Source organism: Dicentrarchus labrax, unplaced genomic scaffold (assembly GCF_905237075.1).
Source record: "Dicentrarchus labrax unplaced genomic scaffold, dlabrax2021, whole genome shotgun sequence".
Taxonomy (NCBI): domain Eukaryota; kingdom Metazoa; phylum Chordata; class Actinopteri; family Moronidae; genus Dicentrarchus; species Dicentrarchus labrax.
This window is the reverse complement of record NW_026136716.1, coordinates 8038064-8062031: the sequence shown is the minus strand read 5'-3', so window position 1 is coordinate 8062031 and position 23968 is coordinate 8038064.

Below are 23968 nucleotides of genomic sequence, written 5' to 3'. Positions count from 1 at the left end.
AAAGCACCAACCATGAACCATAACATAACACCTTTGTTGCATATCACTCCCCACCTCTCTCTCGCCCTCCTGTAATTTCTTCACTGTCTGCTATCTAATAAAGGCACTAAATGCCCTCAAAAGTCTCTTTAAGAAAGGCTAAATCATTTCTCAGAACAGCAAAAAATAGTGCTTTTTTAGGGGACTATTTTCAGCAGCGGATTAATCCACATTTGGTGCTCTAGAGAGTATTTTCTAGCTGCAGGACGGTGTATGTGTGATTGAGTCAAAATTAGTGTGTGTTCATGGTAATAAAGGAACGTGTCATCCAGTGTGAAACAGTGTGGGTCATTGGTGACAATAATGCAGCTCTATGGCACAAAGGAATAAGATATATCAGCAATGTCCATATAAAGTGTCCCAGATTTTAAAGTTGACTGAAAAGTTTAGAAAGCAGGAGCAACTGTGGTGTTACCATAATGAAAAATCATATTTCTTGTATTATTATCTGTCATGTCCAGTGCACGAAGGAGGTGTTTTTATGATTAGTTCAGTGTTTAGTTGTGGTGATTGCAGCAGCAGAGACATCCTGTAGTTCAGTTAAAGCGCCAGTCAAACCATGACTCGGAACATGTCTCAGGGCCGTGTTGCGTGCTGCCTCACAAACTGTGGAGACATTTTATCTCTCAAGTATTTCTCACTGTGTAATTCAGTGAAATGTTAGCGCAAAATAATATAAGAGGCCATGGGTCTTTGATTCTGAAGGACTGACACTCAAACCTGTTGATGCTAAGCTGAATGCAAAATTGAAACATAACCGTTGGTCTGTGGGAATGAGAAAAATACAAATGTTTTAAATAAGCAGCGCTGAAGACAGAGTTGATGACCTGGACCTGACAGTGGTGGAAGAAATACTCAGATGCTTTATTCAAGTAAAAGTACTAACCTTCGAGTCCAAACCTAATTACAAAAGTAGCATCAGTTAAATGTACTGTAAGTATGGAAATATTTTCATCAATGCATTGATGTTTAAGTAGAATTGTACTGTTAGCAGCTTACTGAACTACTTGTATAATATCTCAACTATCTATACTGTGTTACAGGCTTCAGCAGATACAGGCACTTTATTGATAATATATTTTATTTTGTATTCTATTTTTATTGTATTATTTTATCTGTTTGTCTAATTGCTGGTTGTAAATTATGTGTGTATGCACCATCAGGATGGGTGCTCAGTTGTGTTGTACCCCGTGCAATGACAATAAGGGAATTCTATTTATACACAGCGAAGTAAGGTTAGTCCAGTGGTTCCCAACCTAGGGGTCGGCCCCCTCCAAAGGGTCACAAAATACATCTGAGCGGTCATGAGATGATTAATGACAGAGGAAAGAAAATAAAACTGCTCCACACTTTTGGGACTTTTTTGTGAAATATTGGATCATTTGACCTCTTCAAACCTTAAAAGTTATTTAAATGAAAGCATATGAGAGGTTTAGAGGGGAAACTAACAACTCATCGACACCTGAAACATGACAAACGCATCCATATCCACACCTAACAACATCATGAACAAGTTATTGTAGCTCTACCTGCATCTCATTCCAGTGTGTATCAGTATCATGGATAGGTGGATAACAGACTGCATTACAAAAATGACTATAGAAAGCAATGAATAATGTAATATACACATATTCATATAAAGATTTTTTGCACTTCTTTTCTGGAAACAAATATTGGTAAACAGTATTAAACACTAAGGTTTCAGTTTCCAGTGTGCTGTGTGTGAGAATCAGCAAGGATTTAATTGAATTTCTTAGCTGTTACATCCTGAATTTCTACAGTCTTTAAGAGAAACTTTGCAGCAGGCTGAAAATCAGAGTCTCGCCGCCCTCTCTGGCCTGTTCCACTTCCGACCACACCTGCACCTGCTTTATTGCACCTGTACCAACAGTCATATCACAGGGTCCTGGAGTACACAGAGTTACTTTTCACCACATACTCACATTTTTTTTACTTATACTCCCCAACATTATGGAGCAAAACATTGTACTTTTTACTCATTTTACACATTAAATCCCAGCTTAAGTTACATGTTACTTCTCAGATCAAAATGTGACATCTAAACTCATGATGAGCTAATGAAACAATACATTCTTAAAGATTAAACCAGTGGTTTCTAACCTTTGACAAGAAAGTAGAGTCTAGCTGGGGCCCTTTGTCACATTTCAGATGTCACATGAAAGGCACATGAAAAGTCCCAAAAATCCACATTTGTGTTGCAATGTTTTTCTCTTCGTCTCTTATTAATCATCACGACCCCTCAGATTTATCTTGTGACCCTTTGGAGGGGCCCGACCCCAAGGTTTGGAACCACTGGCCTAAACTAGCTAACTGTACATAAAGTACAGCAGTACAGTACTGCTTACACATTAATGCATCAGTATGAACAATCTAATAATGTCAAATATAGTAACATATCAGTAACAGGGGACATTCTTTTACACAACCAGTACTTTCTGATACTTTAAGTACATTTACTTTTACACACACGTAGGGTTTTGAATAAATGTAATGGAGTATCTTTACACTGTTATATGAGTACTGTAACAGAGGAGATAACTGTTAAATCTCTGGCCATCCAAAGAGAGGAAACAAAGGCAGAAGTGGAACAAACTCTTTCCTCAACACTTTTAGCTCTGGCAGTAACAAGTGACACGTATGGCAAAGGCAATTAGGATACCTGATCTCAATTCTGCTAATAAAGACGGTCTGCAGAGGGTATTTAGACGTCAGTGGGATTAGGGAGATCTTTGTCATGTAGATCTCCGGAATGCCCCTGGCGTCCGAGATAAAATGAAGACGAATCCTTAGTAGAGGAAGAAGAATAAAACAGAGGGAAGGGAGTGGAGGACACAGAGCTCTCAGCTAATGACAGGGCTACTCTGCATCACTGCACTGACTAATGAGCACTCCAACAAGGGTGAGCTTAAAGACCAGTGCATGTGTGCGTGCGGAGATGGTGTGGTATGTGCATCGTGCAGGGCATGAAGTACGTGTGCTTACTAGGGGGTGTGCGTTCATGGGTTGGTAAAAGAGGGAACCTATACAGGGAAAAGAAGGAAGAAAACAAAAGGAGGAAGGAAGGAGGGGGAGTGCACCTCTCCAAGCTTGAGATTCGTGGTGCGTGACAACGGAGGAAGCTCTTAATAATTCACATGATATTGATTTAGTTACCTTACTTCCTATTTCACTCCCACGCCCCGCCGGGAGAGAAAGCCCACCTGTAGGTTCCTGCTTCTTCCCCCTACTGATGTGAGACACGGTTCATACCCAAGCAGCGGACTCAAATGATGAAAAGCAGAGGCAAAGAAATGGCAATCAGCTTGATGACCTCGGACAAAATGCGAGGATTCTTCAAATTGCACCTGTTTGGATACCATCAAGGAAGACGTGCAAGAAAAATGAATAAGTAGATCGTTCCAAACCATCATTAGGATGATGATAATTATGTAGCTCCTGGTAGTAATCATTTAACATGTCACTTATGAGGGGTTTTTTTTATAAAAAGGCCATCTTTGGGTGTGAAAGTGTGGTAAAATAGGTTAATAACAAAGCAAACGAGCGTATTTACAACCTCAAATCTCAACTCTCTCCCGGTTAAATATTCATCATCTCTTCCTCGCCTTGTTTTAGAACTCAAATGCAACCACAGCTGGATGAGTTTCCTCCTTTACGAATGCATCTCTCTCACACCCAGCTACAGTTTAAGGAGGACTTAAAAAGGTATCATTTGAGTCAAGTATTAACAGCTCCTTATTTCATCCACTCCTTAATCGCACAGGAAGAGATCAGGCATGAGTTTTTTACTTGGAAACATATTTTTTTCCTTCTGTTTCTTCCATGTACCAGAAATGAAGCAGCCTCATTCGTGCTGGCGGCGGTGGACTTCCTGATATTTATCGCCACCTTGAGGGCGTGCTGGGTAAGACCCACTGGTGGAAAAAGGCCTCTTTCAGTCTAAAAAGATCCCTCCACGTCGATAAATGTAGCGTTACAGTGGCTCGTTCCTCAGAAAGTCTCTCACATCCAGTGTAGGAAATAATGATGGGTAAAGATAACACTGTAGATGTTTAAAATGCTGCACAAATATTGCTTTCCAAAGGGGCAGGAACAGTTTAATAAAGCTCCAGTAATCTTGGTTAACAGAGGAGTTAATGGCACTTTACTCCACGGAGAATTAAAGGACTATTATGCACAATTTGATCAGAAAGGATGCAGGTAAAGTAATGTTAGATGACAAGGTATGAAGCATAGATTTTAGAGGCAGTAAATAGGTTAGTAGCAGAGATATTTGCTTTTTAATTAGACTTTTTAGTAATTAATAGAATAATGATTATATTTATTCACTTTAATGAATGAACAAAAACAAAACCTAAGTAAAGTAACTATTGGACTAACTGTGCATAATGTAATAAAAACTGATATTAATGGTTGAGCTGGAGCTTTGTTTATTACAATATATGTCAAGTTAATACATTTATGATAAAAAAAAAAACAGTTGCCATTAACTCAGCAAACATGGTATCACCTGTTGTGTGTAGAAAATTATTATATTATTGGCTCATTACATTTTACAGATGCACTTACAGATATCCCAATGTGTGCTTCCAGAAAGCTTTGAGGGAAATCTGTTTGTTACAAACACTAGCTGCCATTAAATGTGTTACTACAGGCCTTTTTACCCAGCACACATTTTTGCTCGTCACAACACCGGTGTAGCTGAGAACATTAAAAACGACTGCATTCCATTTAGTATAGTTAAAGCTCTAAAATCTCATATTAATAAAGAGTTGGAGTCCTGTAATGACTCTCTTAATGCAGTCTGTCAGTTTATTTTATTCTACTTTATTTATGTTTTATTTTCTATCACATTATGAATCTGGTTTCTTTGAATGATTATGTATTTATTGATAAAAATGCAAACTCAGCTGTAGCTATAAGGCACAGATTTTATTGGGCATAAGTAGGAATTCAGTAGCCAAACATTTCTGGTTATTCTTCCGTTAATAGAATAATTCATGGATTGCTAGTCCAACAACGGTCAATTATTTATTCAGTTTGTTCAGTAACTATTAGAAGGATGTTCCCAAAGAATGGAGACATGATGAAATGGAGCAAATCACAATGCACTGATACTTTCAAACCCCACATTTATAAAGAGCTGGAATGGCCCTGATAATACAGTATTTTTACAACATATACAGGATTTTGCACTCCCAGAAGATTCCTGAAGTCAGAGGGGTGCAACGAAATTTTTTATTTTTTATTTTATTTATTTGCACTCTAATTACTCCTGAAAACAAAATGTAAATCAGAAACCTAAAACAATTGCAGCGACCTCCCTCGACCAATAATAACTGTGTGTTCTCCCTTAGTTAAAGATCTGGTGACTGGATCGTTATTGTACAAAGCCCACTTTGCTGTAAGTGTATGCACCACAAAAAATCACTTCATCGCAGCTCCACTCTGGATAGAATTGGTCCAAACTATTGTGATGTGCATGCTTGAAACCTCCAGTGCACACTGTATTGTAGGGAATAGATGTCATTTTAAACAGTATAAGCATTGCAAGTAGTTTATAAAACTTTATTTTGTGGGAAAAGAATACAATTATTATTCAAAGAGTATTTTATAAGTCTAAAAACATGTCTGGATTTATGGATTTATTTCGGGTGTAAGATGATGAAATTTAAATAAAGTAAAAAGCTTTTTGTCCCTTGATAGAAAGGAACATTTATTCAGTTCAGCCAGTGTTGGTGTTTGAGGCAGTCTGTTACAAGATGGCATCATTTCTGTTCTTTATCATTTATGCAAAAGGAGCGCCCCCTGCTGGTACTGAATGTGATGGACAGTCATTTGTAGAACCGATCATGTGTAATTATTCTTCTGTTTTATTTCAATCCATTTAAATTATATATTTTTTTTACAGCCTTGTGCTTCTTTTACATCTTAATGCCTTTTTATGTCTGATGTGCAGCACTTTGACACCATATTTTAAGCTGAATTCACTGTATGGTGCACAATGGCCAACACAATAAACCTTTTAATGGCCTTCTGACTGTGCAGATATTGAGTGATGGACAGGGGCAGATAAACGGGGGGTGGCTTCTGGGGCTTAACTTAAAAATAATAACACCAGGCAATTTTTGCCTCTTTTTAGGTGGCAGGAGCGAAAAAATGATTCATCCCCAACATTTATCATAGTTTCAGAAAGATGTCAGATGTCAGATGATGACAGTTGGAGAACAGTTACATTCAAAATGTAGGATGATTTTTTTCTGGGTTTTTCCCAAATGATGTACAGATTTTTTGCCATTATGTTGCCTCAACTGGTTTGAATAGTGCATATAGCTGCTGTAAATTGGAAAAAAAATCTCCCCCCGGACCCCCCTAGGTTTGGGCTAAGCCCTGAATGTCTGGCTCCGCCCCTGATGGAGAGTATGTGCTTGCTGAAGGAGACAAATATTAAGACATGTATCATAGTGTGGTGCTAATATTAGACACACCGTGTTTTTATGAACCCTTGATATCTTTGCTCTATTTCTACTTTTATCATCACAATTTCTCACTTCTTTTTTTTAATGATTTATGACAAATCCACCAGAGCTGAACTAAAAGAAGAGCTTTGGTTATTTTCTTACAGGACGTTCGTGGTCTAACAGCTTCCCTGATATTAGCACAGAGACTAGTTGATGTGACAGGCAGTCTGTTAATGGAACTGTATAGGGATGAATGGTGTACTGTACTCTGAGCTAAGTGGGGCTTGTAATTTGATGAATATGGGTGTTTTATTGATAAAGTCAGACAAGCTGGAAGGAAACTTGGCCATTCTCTCCTTATAGAGTTTCCCTGGTTGTGTAGGCACATGAATATTTAAAAAACAGTGGAGCAGAAGTTATTTTCCATTTAGTTCTCTTCCACTTTAACACCTGCTTTATATTACACATCGACTGTATGTTCCATAATGCTTGAAAATATCATGTCTCATGTCTAATAAGTTGTTAAAATATTGAACTGTCTCCCCTGCAGTTCAGACTCATTTCTCATTAACTAGAGTCTCATTAGGAGAATCCCAAAGAAACCCAAACAACACCACGTGACCAGCTAGAGACCGGATTGGGTTGCCTTTCACCTCTATCTCCAACCCAGACCCTGCTCCGTTTGCCTGAAAGTGACTCCTGCCACCTCAGATCAACGGAAAGAGATTAGCCACGTGAGAGTTTGATTGACAGGCGAGCTCTGGGTCTCTTTAAATTGGGCTCGGGCCTGAAAATAGAGATGTTACAAAGTGCAGTACAGTAAGCATTCTTCTTGAAATCTTTAACCCCTGGCCACTTAGACATAACCCGGGTGGGTATTTGTGTCAGTAAACCAATAGCCCATATACAGTTAGGTTATCCTACATGGAGACAGACAATGAGCTGGTCCTGCAGCACAGAGCACGCCCAGCTTGTTCACTTTCCAAGTGAAAATAACTGTAACATTAGAGGAGGTCGCTCAAGTATGTACTTCTCTTTCTAACGGCCTCACACAAGAGTTTTTTTTTCCCCCTTTAAAGGCAAAATTACATGGCAATATAAAAAAAAATGACCTTCAGCAAAGTCACACAGCATCTATATCTCGGTTCATGCTGTTTTACTTGTGTTCGCTGCAAGGGCGTAATTTCCACTGGGGATGTGCGGGGGCAAGTTGATTTTCTTACTACTACTACTCTCTGTGAATATTGTTCTCTTGCTGTCCAGACGCCGTGGATCATATGCAAGAAGATCTGAGCTGATGATAATGTTGACGCACTCGTATGAATCGCCCTCGGTTATTACAGTGAGTGCAAAGCAATAAGCTCCAGGAGCAGCAGCGAGTGCTTTGCATACTTTTTCCACACGCTTCGCCTCTCGGGCTACTCACAGGCAGCTCTTCCTACAAAGGAGGGAAGGCAAACATAAACACACACACACACAAACATGTAATATGATATATAAGTAGATATAAATAACAATATATCTACTTCTTTAGCAATTGCAGTTGGTTTGTAGTAATCTGATTGATTGCAAATGTGTTATATCATATATCATTTATATATGCACCAACATATACCATCATTAAATGGTAAGGGTCTTAAGGTGCCTCCTTGTAATTAGATTGGGTCGGGGGGGCGGCTGAATAGAGACCCTCGGACCCTCTTTGTGGGTTCACACAAGCCTCCGTTCTTTGTTGTTGTTTACTCTTGGCAGTGTCTTAGTTTTAATTATCTCATTGTTTATATGTTCTGGTGTATCTGCCTCTGTTTATTCACCAATAAGGGAAAAAAAACTATTATTTTATTTTGACTCAATCCCACATGTAAATACTCACTAGAGCACTAAATGTGTATTAATCCGCAGCGTAAAATAGTCACCAACAAAAGCACTACTTATTCCTATTTTAGAAATATTTGCTAAAGGCTACAGTGCCCAGATGTTTAAGGATATTACGGAGCCTTTTTCAAAATAAAAGTATGTTTTGTGTCATGTTTTTAAAATGGCACTGAGAGCCAGAGATGCACACACATGGTTGACAATACCAAAAAAATAGAATATTGCCAGCCTTATCTTTTAACCTGAGTTTGAACTTAATATATGAACATAGCCAGCTCATAAATGGTCCACTGAGTGATACAGAGAAAATAAAAAGAAATCACTGGCTATTAATAATGTAAAAAACTCAGCCTGTGTGTAAAAACCAATACTATAAGAGGAGGTAGATGGGTTGTAACAGGCGTTGATACCTATAAAGCTCCCCAGTGTGACAAATGTGTTTTTCTTGGCTCAGCTGCTTTTGAGAGGAGAAAAAAAAAAGCTGCACAGCATCTCTTAAGAGGCTCTTGGGAATGGAGCTTGAAGGGTTGGAGATAGAGTGAACTAACAGGGCACTTAGGCACTATCTGTGGCTAAACAGGGCTGCTCCAGGATCTTATTCTCAGCAGAATGCTGCGCTACAATGTCTGAAGGGAGCTCACACCACTGCTCATCCTCTAAGTGGTTTAGATCTCTCCAGACATGACAAGGCCTCTGGTCCTGGTCGAGGTCTACGGTGCAGAAGCACACACTCAGACACACATGATGCAGGCTGAGTAATGGAGAAAAGGAAGCAGACAGAAGGGAGATAGACTGGCAGATGGGCAGGTATGTTACCCTCAGTTGGTGAAGTTCACTCCTCCAGTTTCATTCAGCTCCTGCTCTTACTTTAGTCGTTATATAGTTAATGACAGCAAGTGATACTCGGCCACACTGGCAGCAGACCCGGGCCGACACCAGGTTTACTTAGACAAGGTGCGGTAAATGATTGATCGAGACACAAGTCATATCATGAAATCAAGCTCGTCCTGAGCCGCAACCTTACAGCCCGGGGGTCAAGTGACACCTGTGATTGTGTATTTGCGCAGCGTGCCCTTTCAGACAACGTAAAAGTCATAGCTCTTCTTTCAGATTGGTCGCACAATGGCTTATTGTGTTCGCCCTTTGAGAATAAGACTTGTAAATGATCGCAATTAATCAAATTAGGCCAGTGAAGACCAGGGTCGGGTGTGTTTAGCTGCTTTCAGGGCTTTTTCACGGTGCTATTTAGTGTCAGGAGTTTTTTAAGTAAAGTTTAAAGGCATCCAGGTGAAAAACTACAACTTTTCCTGATGACTTTTTTGTGTTGTGTGGACTGCTGTGGTTGAAGGTGATTTACTCAGGTACTGCACTGCAAGGAGTAGTTTTGGGAAATATGCTTTCTTGCCGAGAGTTATAAGATTGATACCACTCTCGTGTGTGTACATTAAATCTGAAGCATGAACCAGCAGTAGGTTAGCTTAGCATATAGACTGGAAACAAAGGCAAACAGCCAGCTTGGCCCTATCAGAAGGTAAAATATAGTGTGTTAATAAGTGAGCTTTGGAGCTGCTGGTAAGTGTGTTTTGTAACTTCCCACTTTGAGTCTTTGTGCTAAGCTAAGCTAAGCAGCTGCTGGCTCCAGCTTCTTATTAATGGACAGACATGAGTGATATAAGTCTTCTCATTTAACTCTTGGCAAGAAAGCAATTAAGCATATTTCCTACAGCTTTTCTTCTAAGTGCAATGTTGAGGTGCTTGTGCTTCGTGTTGCTTTATTACTTCTGCTCTACTATATCCTTCTGACTATCTATTGTTCCTCGTTATTTTACAGATTTTAAGCATTAAATTCTTATTAAGCATAAGAATTTAGCTCATCCAGCTGAAACAGTAAAAAGCTGCTGACATGTTTATGCATCATGAATAACAATTAAATAAGATAATATATCATAATAAAACATTAGCAGGGGCCATTCTGTTATATTAGGATTACTAAGTAGTTAAACTTTAATATATGTGTGTTTTTAACATGGCAAACAAACTTTACGTTGAAAAAAAACGTATCATCCCAAATTGTACTTGTAAGCAGAGTATGTTTATGTGTCTAAAAACATTCCTGGAGGGGATCTTTAAGTAAATCTGATCTAAGCACTTTTGCTTGCCTTGTGTTGGTACCCACCAGGATTCAAGGCACCCGGGTCCAGTCAGTGACAGTTGTAATGGATTTGGTTTGAACAGTGCTTTTCAGCAACTGGCCCTGACCTCTGACCTCCCTGTGAGGCTCCAGTGCATAGAAAATAATTGATTTTTAACTTCTAATAGATGGAAATACAGATTATGTATATCAGACTGTTAGAAAAGATCTATATTAGGTGTGCTTCTATAATATCACCAACAGAGGGCGATATAAACTTGTTAATTTTCCATGAGATGAGGTCTTAGAAATAATATGAGCACCACCTATAACACTGAACAAAAGCTATTAAATTCCTTGTAACCATGGAGATTAACATTTACATAACATTAAATTCACCTGTAACAATTCCAATCCTTCCCTTCCAGCTAGATTACATTTTCTAACCAAGCCATAGGTTACACAGTAAGACACCTCCGCCATGGCTTCTGTTTCATATATAAACTGGCAACCACTTCATAAAATATTTAGGATGGGGATGACACAACACAGTAGGTCGCCTATATCACCACCTGGAGTGATTGCAGCTCACATTCCCTTTGCATGACATTTAAAAAAACCAAAACTAAAAAGTTGTGTAAAATTATCCAGGTGATTCTCCAGGTGACATCCCTCCTTACCGCTGCATAACTTTGTAGCATCTAATGAGGCCAGCTGCTGTTAGAGGTGCCCTATAAGAGAAACTGAATCCTGCTGGCACTGTAGCAGTCATTGTCTAAGTTTATAGGACGCTTCTATAGTTTCCCTTGCCCTCGATAGGCAGTGGCTGAAGCACAGGCTCCTGTTACACCGAGGCCATATAAGGTGCACTGATGGCGTCACACCATGGGCTGCTGACAGCTTTAATTAATTGCGTTTAATTACATCATTATAACCTGAGTAAACTAAGACGTCGTGTGAATGTCTTTGGTTACAGATTAGTGGTTGTTTTTCAGCCTTGTTTAACTGACACCAGTTTGCAGTGTTTACTTCAAAAAAGCAGACAGAGGAAATTGTTGCAGTGGAAACATAATGTACAAAAAAAAAACAGTCCAGCAGTGTCTTTCAGTCGACTAAAAGGACCCGACATCTTGACTGACTGTGAAGTGATTGGCTATTAGCATAAAGACTGGAAGTAGAGGTAAACAACTAGCCTGACACTGTCCAGAGTTAAAACAAATCTGCCCACCAGCACCTCTAACTCACTAATTGACGTGTTATGTCTCATTTGTTCAGTCTGTAAATATAAAAAATGTCAGGTTGTGGTTTTGGAGAGAGTTACGCATTACTCAGTTGGACACAGTGAAGTCACTCATGCTACGTTAAAGCTAATCTCATACTAAGCCTCATACTTAATACAGATGTCAGAGGGGTATCCATCTCCCCCATCTAACCCTCGGCAAGAAAGCAAATAAGCGTATTTTCCAAAATGTCAAACTATTCTTTAATTAGTGTTGATTTTCAGTGATGGCGTTTTGATTGGTGAGTTGTTTGTGCTCTCGCAGGGCCGATTAATTCTGATGGATGTGGACTTACGCTGGCTGAGTTGGTATTTGCTCTCTCAGTCAGAATTGAACACTGACGAATAATAATTCCAGTCTCGGATCTTTGGGCCCTGAGAAAAAGCAATGGAAAGCAGTCAGGAGTTTAACAGCTCACTCAAGGACACATTTTCCCACCTCGTTTGAAGCTTTCTGTTCATGCACTCACATTTCTGTTCTTGCCTTGGTACATAAAGCGGCCAAGTACGTGCATATTGGACAGTTCTACTTCCAGTGTAATGCAGACAGTAGTATGCTCTATGTAGAGAGTTGGAAATAAGGGTGTGGCGGTTGTGGTTTGATATTCATGAGTTGGTGATATTACTATTTTTGAATAAAATGATATGTGAATTGACAAAATACCCCAGTAAAGTTTCCCTTTTGATTGTGTCTGGCACATTCAATATCTTGCTCAGAGGCACTTAAGCAGTGTTAGCTCACTCAGGTGGAGGATCCACTTTCCCAAACATCCATTCCATGCTTTGGGAGGCACTAAAGCACTGAACTTAGTCACTGATTACATTTTAAAGACACATTCAGTAGCAACGCTATCAATATCCTCGTAGATTGAAGCCACATTCTATATTCAGCCTTTTATACCATCAATTATCTGCCAGGTAGCTTTACTATCCCAGAAAATGATTCTCAGCCAGCTATCTGTCACTCGATACTGCGTGTCAATAAGCTAAATGTAGGAGCTTTTTGCAGTCATCTCTCAATGTCATTAGCCATAAATCAATGGAAGAGATTGATCAGTGGGCAACTTCACCTTGTATGACATCTTTTAAATGGATTGTCCTGTCAAGATATTAGGCTGGGTCGATGTGTGTGTGTGTGTGTGTGTGTGTGTGTGTGTGTGAGTAATGTGCACTGGCAGATTAGAGTTTGGGTTATTCAAATATTTTTCAGAGCCAGGGAAATGTTACTGGATTTAGCAACTTCTCAGGCACCCCAGGTGACGTGATTTAACTGTATTATTTGGACTGAATCCTCCATATCACTTTGTGTCGACTGCCAGAGCTTGTGGTGGTAAATTGGTGCAGCTGATGCCAGCGCACGTACGCTCGCAGTACTGTTGTGTCTCAAGTGGTGCGGTGATCACAGTGCTTTTAAAACACAGCGTAGGCAGGTCTTTCCTCTGAGACAATTTTCCCCTGCAGCAAATATATCCATGTGCAAATTAATATCATCACCTGGCAACTTCTTGCAACTCTTTGAGCAGCCAAGAGCTACTGTCTGTAAAACTTGGCAACGCTGGTCTGGAAGCAGAAAGCGCCACAGCTTTTGGAGCACAGGGAGCAATTAAAGGACAGAGGTTGATGTGAAAATCCATCAAAGTTCGGGGTATACGTTTTGCTAGTGGAGTAGCTCTACAGGTCTGGCAATGTGGATCAGTCAGTCCACCAGGATGGATTGCCATGAAATTCCTGACAGACATTCATGGACCCCAGAGGATGAATCCTACTGACTCTGGTAAATCTCTGACCTTTCCTTTAGTGCCATCATAAGGTTCGCATTTTGTTTTTTCAATGACTTGACAACTATTTAATGGATTGCCATGAAATATAGTACATACATTCATGTCCCCAGAGGATGAACCCTAACGACTTTGGTGATCTCCTGCTCTATTGCTAGGTGATATTCACTCACACTCACTCACACAGTGGAATATTACTGAACGGATTGCCACAAAATTTGATAAATACATTCACGGTTCCCAGAGGATGTATCCTAAGTACTTAAGTGATTCCCCAACTGTTCCTCTAGCACCACCATGAGGTTTGACATTTGTATCAACTATTGGATGGAAATCCTATAATGCCATAAAATCCAGGATCATTTCTAAAAACTTTGGTGATTCCATAATTTTTCATCATCAGAGTTGTTGTCCAACACTTAAACAAATCACATTCCCACCAGACTCAAATGTACTTCTTAACACGCTAAACTGAGATGGTACACCTGCTAAATATCCGCATATTAGCATTGTTATTGTGAGTGCCAGCATGCTGACATTAACATTTAGCACAGAGCGTAACAGAGCTGCTAGCATGACTGTAATCCCATGTCCATTAATTTGTGCCAAGGGTGTTGTCTAACAGATTAGATTAGATACAGTTACTATTTGGCAGTATGGTAGCTTGTAGTTGGAAGAACAGTAGAGCGAACTTGCCAATTATATAAATTTTATAAGCTGCAGGTAGTGGTTTCATAATATCAGCTACCTCTTGTTTTACCCTTTGCTTTTTCACCAGACTTCAGTGCAGTCTAATGTTACTTTTTTTTGGAGGTTTAACTGATCCAGTAAGATTATTTCTGCCTCTAGTGCAGCTCTCCCTCAAAGAGATGTCTGAAACTGTTATCTGTGTCCTAATATGTATATGTGCTCAGGGGGTTTATCTGCATGTAAAGTAGTATCCTCCTGCGTGTGCATGCATACATCCGTGTGCTGTCCACATGCATTTACCTGTCAGAGGCACTCAGTGCAGGTATCAATCCTGAAGCCTTACCCTCTCTCTGCAGCTTGGGCAGCTGCAGCTATCTAATTCCTCCCTGGAGAATCCGATTCTTGCCGGCCTCGGCCTTGTCAGTGGAGGAGGCATGGTGGGAAATCATACAGAGGCATGTCTGGCCCTATAGCTCCACCTAAATAAGCCAGTTCATTTCGTCTGACTCAGCTGCCACACAAAACGTCAGCTCCCCGACCTAGCTGACTCAGGAAAACATAGAGTGACAGATGAAGAGAGAAAGGGAGAGGAAGAAAAAGAGAACAAAAAAAAGATAAATCAAAAACTACTGTCTGTAAGAGGAAAGGAGAGGTGAAGAAGTTGGTGCTGTATTGTGTGTGCATTGTGGGGAGATGGAGGTGGTGGGGGAACACAATCCAGGGATGATCCATCCACCGATAGGGATAGGACAAGTTGCCACGGCAACCCTGGCTCCTGATCCCCCAGACCGGCTGGAGCTGGCACAAAATGAGAGCAAGCGAGCGAGAAAGAGACAGACTGGAGGAGAGGGAAGGGGGGGAGGCGAGATGGCTCTGGTCGGCTGGAGCGCTGCCAGAGGTTTTGACAACAGTACGGTAATGAACAGGAGGGATGGAGCCATCACATAGGAAGCCGGAGTCTCGAGAGGGATCACCTCTTAATAGTTAGGCCATCTGAAACCATCAACCTTTCATGAACTGACAAGACTGAACGCACACACACACAGGTTCACACACAGAACATTCAAATTCCCAGTAGACCCAGTGTGGAAGAGCATATTATACCCTTACAAACACATAGAGAAGTGTTGAAACACCGAACATGAATGCAATCTGCTGTAAACAAACACAGATATACAAACATGCACATACACTCAGCAAACTACAGGTTATTATGAGAGGAACATGTGATCTTAGGTGGGTTCAAGCAGGTATCTATTAAAGGACCTGTTTGCAGGGCTTAGTGGCATCTAGCACTGAGATTGCAGATTGCCATCAACTGAAACCCCTTGATTCAAACAAGGGCAAAGGAGAAAGTACGGTGGCCACGAAACTCACAAAGAACACAAAAAGCCCCTATCTCTGTAGAAACATGGCGGTTCAACATGGTGGCCTCCAGAAACAGCTCATTCTAAGAAAACATTTCACCAGGAAATGATCAAACGCTGCATAACTACAGGATGTAAGTAATATATAGCGTAACCAAGGGCTATAAATATTAGAGGGCTGGATTTGGACTAACTACTGTACTCCCTACAAATCACCAGGGAAATACAAGGGATTACCCGGATTGAAAGTAATTCAATAGGTAAACAAAATCTAACAATACCTCAGTCCCTGTGTGCTATGTCAACACGAAGCGCAATGCATCATAATGTTGGTGTAATTGTATCTGTGTGTAGTATGCATTGTACTGACAGTATGCAGCAATATGATCTTTATTATAATCTTTGAATCATTCTCGGTTGTACATTTTACAGCTTTCTTAAATACTTCGACATTAACATCTGATTTTCAGATAAAAACTCTTTCCAAAGTGAATTTATGTGGAACAAATAGGGCCAGAGATCATATTCTTGCACCAGGCATGTATATATATTATATTGCTCCACATTTATGTCTCTATTCTTGTTTGATTTTGTGGCAAGTAGTCTAATTTAATGTTGCCCAGAGTAGTTCTGCTGCCAAGTGAGTGATATTTTTAAAGGCTTTGTTCCAATATCACCCCTTAGATTCAAACGCCAACTCACTATTTTTTTGCCAGAAGATGATTCATATGACTTGTTTGTAATTCTGTAGCTGGGGATCATCCAGCTGCTGTCATAAATAAATGCAATTGTCACCATCTGTAATAGCAATCGCTGCTCCATTTAATTACACACATAGGTGTATGATGAGTGCAAATCTCAGGTGTTGACACGTGTTTACAAGACAAGCTGTGCGTGAGAAGACAGATTGAGGAGCTCTGTAACACTGGAGCTTGGCACCGCAGCTGTAATTTCATAAGTGACGGAGAATTTCTCTGAGGTCTCTCGGCAGGAGTCATTGTAGGGCAAAGAAATGCTAAATGCAGAAACAGGACTGAGTGCTATGCTCATGGGTTTGGTGGAAGGAACTGGCACAAGAAGCTGATCTGAGACCTGGCTTGGGATTTGTGCTAATGATGATGTGAAAAGCAACCCTCCACTTTATAAACGCATTTGATGAATGTATTTATTTATTCCAGAAAGGGGGTCGCAAGGTGTGTTTTTCAGCAAGCTTTCTGATACATGAAGTGATAGACATTCATACCAGTGGCTGAGATGGAATTAAAAAAATGACTTGCCACCCCAGCTTGGTGTTCGAATGTTGTCAAATTTAACACAGACCCACCATCTGTTATTGCCACATTGATAGGCTCAATTAAAAAAGACATGAATTGGAAAAATGTCTACAAAATTGGAAATAAAACAGTTTACTGATCCCTAATGCCACCTTAAGATATCTTCATTTGGGGGCTTTTTCCAAGCAAATATGGATGTATGTGATTTTAATTAAATCAGCTTCTATTTCGGCCAACCCTTAAAGTCTCCAAGCCACCCTCTTGCCACCTCATGAATATTTCTGCAGAGCCACCCCTGATTCATACGTGGGAGCTAAACAGCTAGCAGCTAATTAAGATTCACTGCTCAAGGGCACCTCAACAGTAAGTCAAGATGGTGATGTGATCTTGTATTTGATAAAAGACATAAAAAATCAGCTTGATATAAACCGTGGTGTAACCTAAACCTTATTAGCACTACTATGTAATTTTGTGGCCTTAGATCCTACAAGAGCCTTTAAACCCAGTTCTAACAACTTTATTATGTTAACTGGGACCAGGTAGCATTCCAGTATAGGAGTACTGGTTGGTTTCTGGGTGCTGTGCACACTGTACTTGAAGGAGACTTGGAGGCAACCCAAACCCAACCACCCTGGGGCTCTAATCTGGCCATGGTCACAGCTCCACGAGGAAGCTGGAACAGACCAAAATGACCTTCCTTTACCAAAATGGCCTTCCTCCAATGGGCTAAAACTCAGGTATGTTACTCACAAGGACAGCCATACAATTGCACACACAAACAGTAACACACACCCTGAGTCAGAGTCACTCCACTTTGGCACCTCGAGTGGACTCGCAAAGAGACAGGGACATGTGCAGGGTGATACATCTCTGGGATGACACCTCTGTTTGGCGATGAGCTGTGCAGTCACAGGCATTAAGCTTTGATGGCGACACTGACAGAAGACAAAGCCACGGGTTTACAGAGAGCCGCCGGCGGTATCTTGGAGTGACACGTGGGTTATCGTTGACACGCCAACACTGCATCCCCAGCGCGTATTTCCCATGAACCTCTGAGCTGAACTGCCGAGCTCCCAAAAGATAACAAGACAGCATATGAGGAAAGGTGAGACATTTATCTGTGGAAGGGGCCTGCTGTGGAAACAAGTCTGGGACAAAGTTGAATGGGTGACTGCAATCCAACCAGCAACACTGGATAACTTGTCAGTCTTCATCGTCTGTACCTTTCTCTCTTATGTCCACTCTGTCCACCTCATTTTATTCTTTACTTTACCTCTAATCATTCGGCTGTGATCTTTCGACGGTCAGCCTTCTCCTATTGTCTTTTCCTGGCTCCCAGCCAGAGCGGAGATCAAGGGCCAACGAAAACAAGAACAGGCAGAAATAAACCAAGAGAAAATAGAGAGACTGTGGGGGTCATCCCTCGGTGTGGGCAACCATTTGCTCTGGAGTGATCCGTGGATTAGGGGCCAAGGCCTGGCTGCCCGATCTAAATTGCTCCACATACTGAACAGATTAAGCTAAAAATGAATGGACCAACCGAACTGATAGAGTCAGGCTTATGGGAGGATATTCTCCTCTCAAAAACACTCACAGCAGCAGGGGCAGCAGCAAGGAGACTAAAGGCCAATGTCAGTTGGGAGATTAACATAGAGGGGAGTTTATTTTCTCATGGAGGAATAAACAGCAGTGCTGAGTGGCATGGGTATACCCTCAGTGATGCTACTTATTTAGCATCCACCCATTATCGCCATCAAGATTGATAGTCATTGTCATGCTTGATGCCACTGTCATCATGATTGTGCTCATCATCAGTTTGCCAGTTTAATTTCATACCACTACAGTATCGGCAACACTGTCATCTTCATATTATACAGTCTTGCTAGCAGTGTGTTTTTAGGGATGGCAGTGTTGGCTGGTCGGTCCACCACTTTGGTATAGACTGAAATATTAACGAGTGGATGGGTTGCCATGAAACTGGCATTCATCCGTCCCAGGGGATAAAACCTGTTGACTTTGGTGATCCTGAATTATCTTCTTGTGCCACCATGAGGTTGATATTTTTGGTTCTCAGTGAAATATCTGAACATCTGTTTGGTACAGATTTCCATGGTGGAGGATAAATCTATCAGATGGATTGGCCAAAACATGTTCACCATCAGGTCAAAGTCCCTCTACTGCATAAATTATGTTCATTCCCCCAAAAGATATTTCACTCAAAATCGATTAACCACAAAATAAACAACATAATGCATAAAAAAAAGTTGTATATGGTTCCTTCTTTATGTAATAATTCAGAATATTTTCAATATTTATTCAATATGAATTCAATATGAATTAAATATTTTATAAACCTTTCTTCATCTTCTTGCCTCTCATTCGCTGTGAAGCCTCAGGAAGCAATATATTTTGGTCATAAAACGTATGTTGGGCACCATATTTTCTGCACTTTGCCTTTCCATTAGTAATACAAAGCCTAAAAAAAACAATTATGTGTATAGCTACATCATATTTCCTCATATTCCTTACCTTCACCTTATTCCACCCTACACTTTTTTCATGCTATCACAAATATGGATTATTCATGCATTAAGAAAAAACTCATTCTGTAAGGATAATAATAGGTGGCTTCTGTGTGTTGGCTCTAATCTACTGAAACCTACACAACTGCCTCTCTAAAAGACTTTCTGTTGGGCAATGATAAGCAGGCGAAAGATATCCAGATGCTCCAGATACATTCAAATACCCATACACTCACACCTACTATTCGTTCCTCTCTGTAGTCATGAATGAGCTGATGTTGAGTGGATTAGGCCGGCTGGGTTTATTTAATGACTGCTGCACAGGCTACAGTACACTGAGCCTCTCTGGGATAAGGTCAGAGAAAATGCCTCATAGTAATAGAGATCCTTAACAACCACCGGGGGAAATCATTGCTGGTTTGTTGGCAGCCCATGTAATTAACCATGTTTCTTACACTCACAAAAACTGGAGAATAACCCCCCTCGTAGGTCTTAACCTTTAAATCCTGCAACAGTGGATGGAGGCTATCTGACAGCAGGCGGCGTCCCTAAATTCTGCATGACAAAAGCCAATTTTAAATGATTTAGAGCTGACACAGGAGGAGGAAACTGTGATATTCTATTGATTGAAGGGGAAAGTTCTCATTTCACTGAACCTCTCAGGAGCAGGTGGGAATTCAGTCGTCTGCTATTGCTCTAGGATAGTTCAGCAGGGATGGAAGTTTGCTGTCAAGAGGGCTTGAACCCAGGTTGAAGGACTGTCTCCCTACTCACTTCTCACACCTTCTGTATCACTGTATCACTCTACCACATGCAATGCCGAATCTGGACCTCTTTGCTACAAGAGTGACAGCCTGTCAGGTGCTCGCAGTGTTTGGTATTAGTCTATGTAATTAGCAGGGCCCAAGGCAAGGTTACACTCTACAGTAATAACCATTTTTTTCCTTCCTCCAATACATCATAATGATGGTGATGATCCCATAGGGCATAGTTGTAGTCATTCACCTGCTGACTCAGCTCCAATTATAAAGTAGCGGTTTCGGCTCTATCCTTCTTCAAATAGGCATGTCCTACCAAAACCCGGAGAAAAACATCAATCCTTGCTAAAAAAACAAAACAAAACAAAACAAAACCTTTGCTTGAGACAAACCTTCTAGTCTTTGCTCCTTAAGGCTCAGTTAAGAAAAGCTTTAAAAAATTTAATTCATTTTCACAGAAACAGCTCTGCTTGCAGGGGGCGAAGTAAATCTGCAAAAATTAGTTGTCGAGTTCAGCTTGATGCATTTTGACATGCAAATTTTCCACATCGAACAACAGAAGATTGTCTTGCCGGCGTTGACCTTCGAGGGAATGGAGCGCAGGAGAGTTTAAAATGGAGAAGCTATTGTAGCCTATTAGCTGTGCTGCGCCATCCCCTTTTATTTACCTCCTCCATTGGAGCATAAACTCCACTTAAGAGGAATAATTTGCAGACATTAGGAGACAGAAGTCAGTGGAACAAATACAACTACTGAATAAACTGTTAAATGATTGGCCCGTGCAGCTTCTTAACGGTTAGTAAACTCATTAGCTTGGAAAGCTTTTTGTTCCCTGTCAATAACTTTGTATTGAATGAAATGATAGTAGTTTTGGGAGCAAAATGCCAAGTGGGAGTAAACTGCACAGTAGAGAGAAAATAATCTAGTAGAGGTACCATGTTAGCTGCACTAGTTTGGCACCAGTGCTGTGAATGCATCACCAATATGTTTGTTGCTCACATTCAGTGTCTTCGACATTACAGTTGCACAACTCAATCACTGGATAGATTAATTTGAGCACAAAATAGTTGAACGAAGTGACTCTCCGGACAGACAATATTTCCCAAGAGGCAGAGGGTCTTAACATTTCAGTCTGATAGAAATGATCACTTGGTTGCACTTAATGGAACACAGCTGAACTCATAACCACAGCAAATATCTCTTCTGAAATATCCGCGAGCCCTCTAGCTTTACTTCAGAATTCCCTTTCGTTTTACCACTAAGACCCACATCCCTCTTGCATTGTTTAATTTCCACTTAATTATTCATTACACCTTTAACAGCATCTTAGGGATAAAACTTAATTTCCTTCTCTTCCTGTGACTCATAAACCCGGTCAGTAGGATGCAGTCTCATAAAGGGTATAAACAGATAAGTGATGTTCTGGATAAATGGAAAGTAAATACAGTTTTATCTATTTATAGCTATCAGTTCCCATAAACCCACGGAGCCACCTTGCCAATAGCATCTGGTAAGAGAGATTCAAGGAACACATGGAAACAAGAAGTTTTATTGTCACTTCTCAGAGAATATTACTGAAACGTGCACTTACCAGTACATTTTAGGGATTTTCTCTAGGGTTTAGTAGAGAACATTATGAGTTATGATAACTCAAGCCATCTCACCACCAAACATAAATCCCCAAGCTGCACTGTGGTTTGCAGAACCAGACCTTTTCAAACCTGCTCCTGGCATGTGACCTGTCAGACTCACAAAAGATTACAATTGAATATGTATGTAGAATGTATGACATGAACGTATGTAGCAAATGTCAATCCATCCGATTGTTTTTGAGACAATTCACTCAAAATGACAAATGTCAACCTCATTGTGGCGAAAGTCATGAGATCACCGACGTCAGTGAATTCACCTGCCGACCATGAAATATCTGTACAAAATCTCAGTCTGAATCAAAGCAGTGGACCAACAGAACATCTTACGCCGCTAGCATGGCTACAAATTGTGTGTCAGCTTTTTTGTTGACAGTGCCCAAAGGAGCTAAGAAATGTAATAATAAGAAAAAAATGCTATCAAACTGAAGGGTTAAGCCCGGGGAGCTGTCCATTGTACTGAAATTAACCTGCACGTTGGAGTTTTCTTTAGCTTCATTATGGCTTTTGGCCTGGCCCCTGAGGGGATAACATCCCCCCAGTTTCCTCAAGCCTCTGTGTTGTAACTAATGAAATATTAATAGCCTAAAACCAAGGTGTTAGAGCAAACATATCTCTTCTAGATGGCTTTTGAAATTGTGTTGAGTGAAGGTTTTCATTGCCCTGGAAGAGAGGAGATTCCTGTGCATTCAAGATATCCTAACCTTATTCAGAATTTTCAGACTGCAATACTAAATCGGTGAGGTCCTTATAACATGTGTGTAAATACATAATCTTTCTGCAATATCCCCAACAGGAATTGCTGCATTTCTACTGCACTGAACCACAATAATAAAGACACTGGTTTGGATGTGTGTGTGTGCAGGTGCTCCTTATTTCTTAAGGATTATGTTCTCCTCTCTGTAAGGATGGTGTTCGTCACCACCAGCTGTCCATTCAGTGAGCATATTATGAGCTAAAATACAATTAATTAATGTTGTCACTCCCTTTAATGCGAATATGACTCAAGGGCAGGCCTACCCTTTACTATTTCACCACTGTGAGTCAGTGAGTCGTGCTTGCTGTGTGACAGAGACAGAGAGAGAGAGAGAGAGAGAGAGAGAGAGGGGAAATGAAAGAGAGGGGGAGAGAAAAAAAAGATTTGTGTGGTGGATTAACTTGTTTTTATGGATTTAAATATCATTACAGTGTTAAATGTGATTAGAAACTGGATATGAGCAACAAAGTGCAGATCAGCGCTGATAAATATGCTGAAGCGGCCAATAGACCACAAGCCTCAGGGAAGAAAGAAATAACACATCCAAAGAAAGCTGTTGAATGCATGACAAGGAGAAATGTGTTAAACAAAGGCCGCCTTCACTTGGAATCCACTGTAGTCATTGTTAAAACAAAAGGTCGTAAAAAAAAAAAAAAAAAAAAGCAGCATATGCCACCTTCTCTCCAGCCCCTCGCTGTCTGTGTATATTCAACTGTTTTCTCAATGGACCAGATGGAGGGAGAGCTGGAGTAAGAACAGGACAGATGTTTCACCATACTCTTGGGTGTGTTTGTTTGGACGTGTGTGTGTGTGTCTGAGAGACACTGAAAGAGACAACAGGGGAGGGAAATGGATTGAATCTGAAAGGAAAGTGGAATGAGAGGAATAAATTGAGTATTAAAACGTTAAAATCTTCAGTCCTGCCTGTTTTAACACGGTTTTTACACAAACTAAAGATTCTGAGTACAGTTTTGAAGTGCATGAACTTAAGTGTTTCCATGTCATGCTACTTTATACTTCAACTCCACTGCGATTCAAAAATCTATTTTAATGCATTTATCTGACAGCTATAGTCACTTTAGATACAAAACATAGGATCAGAAAATAAAATATGATGCATTTGTATAGAAAAAACTACCCCAAAATATTGACCTGCTGCAAGATTAAAATGCTGCTTACATGTCACTGCATCACAATTAATAATCAGATAATATACAGTAAACAATAATGTAGCACTCCATAAGGGTAGAATCTGGATGAGTAGTTTTACTATAGTACTTGTGTTTTTTGGTGAACTTCTGACAAACAGTGGCACTAGGAATCAGTAAAATATCTAAATAATCAAGTATTTTGTTGAAGGATGCAAACTC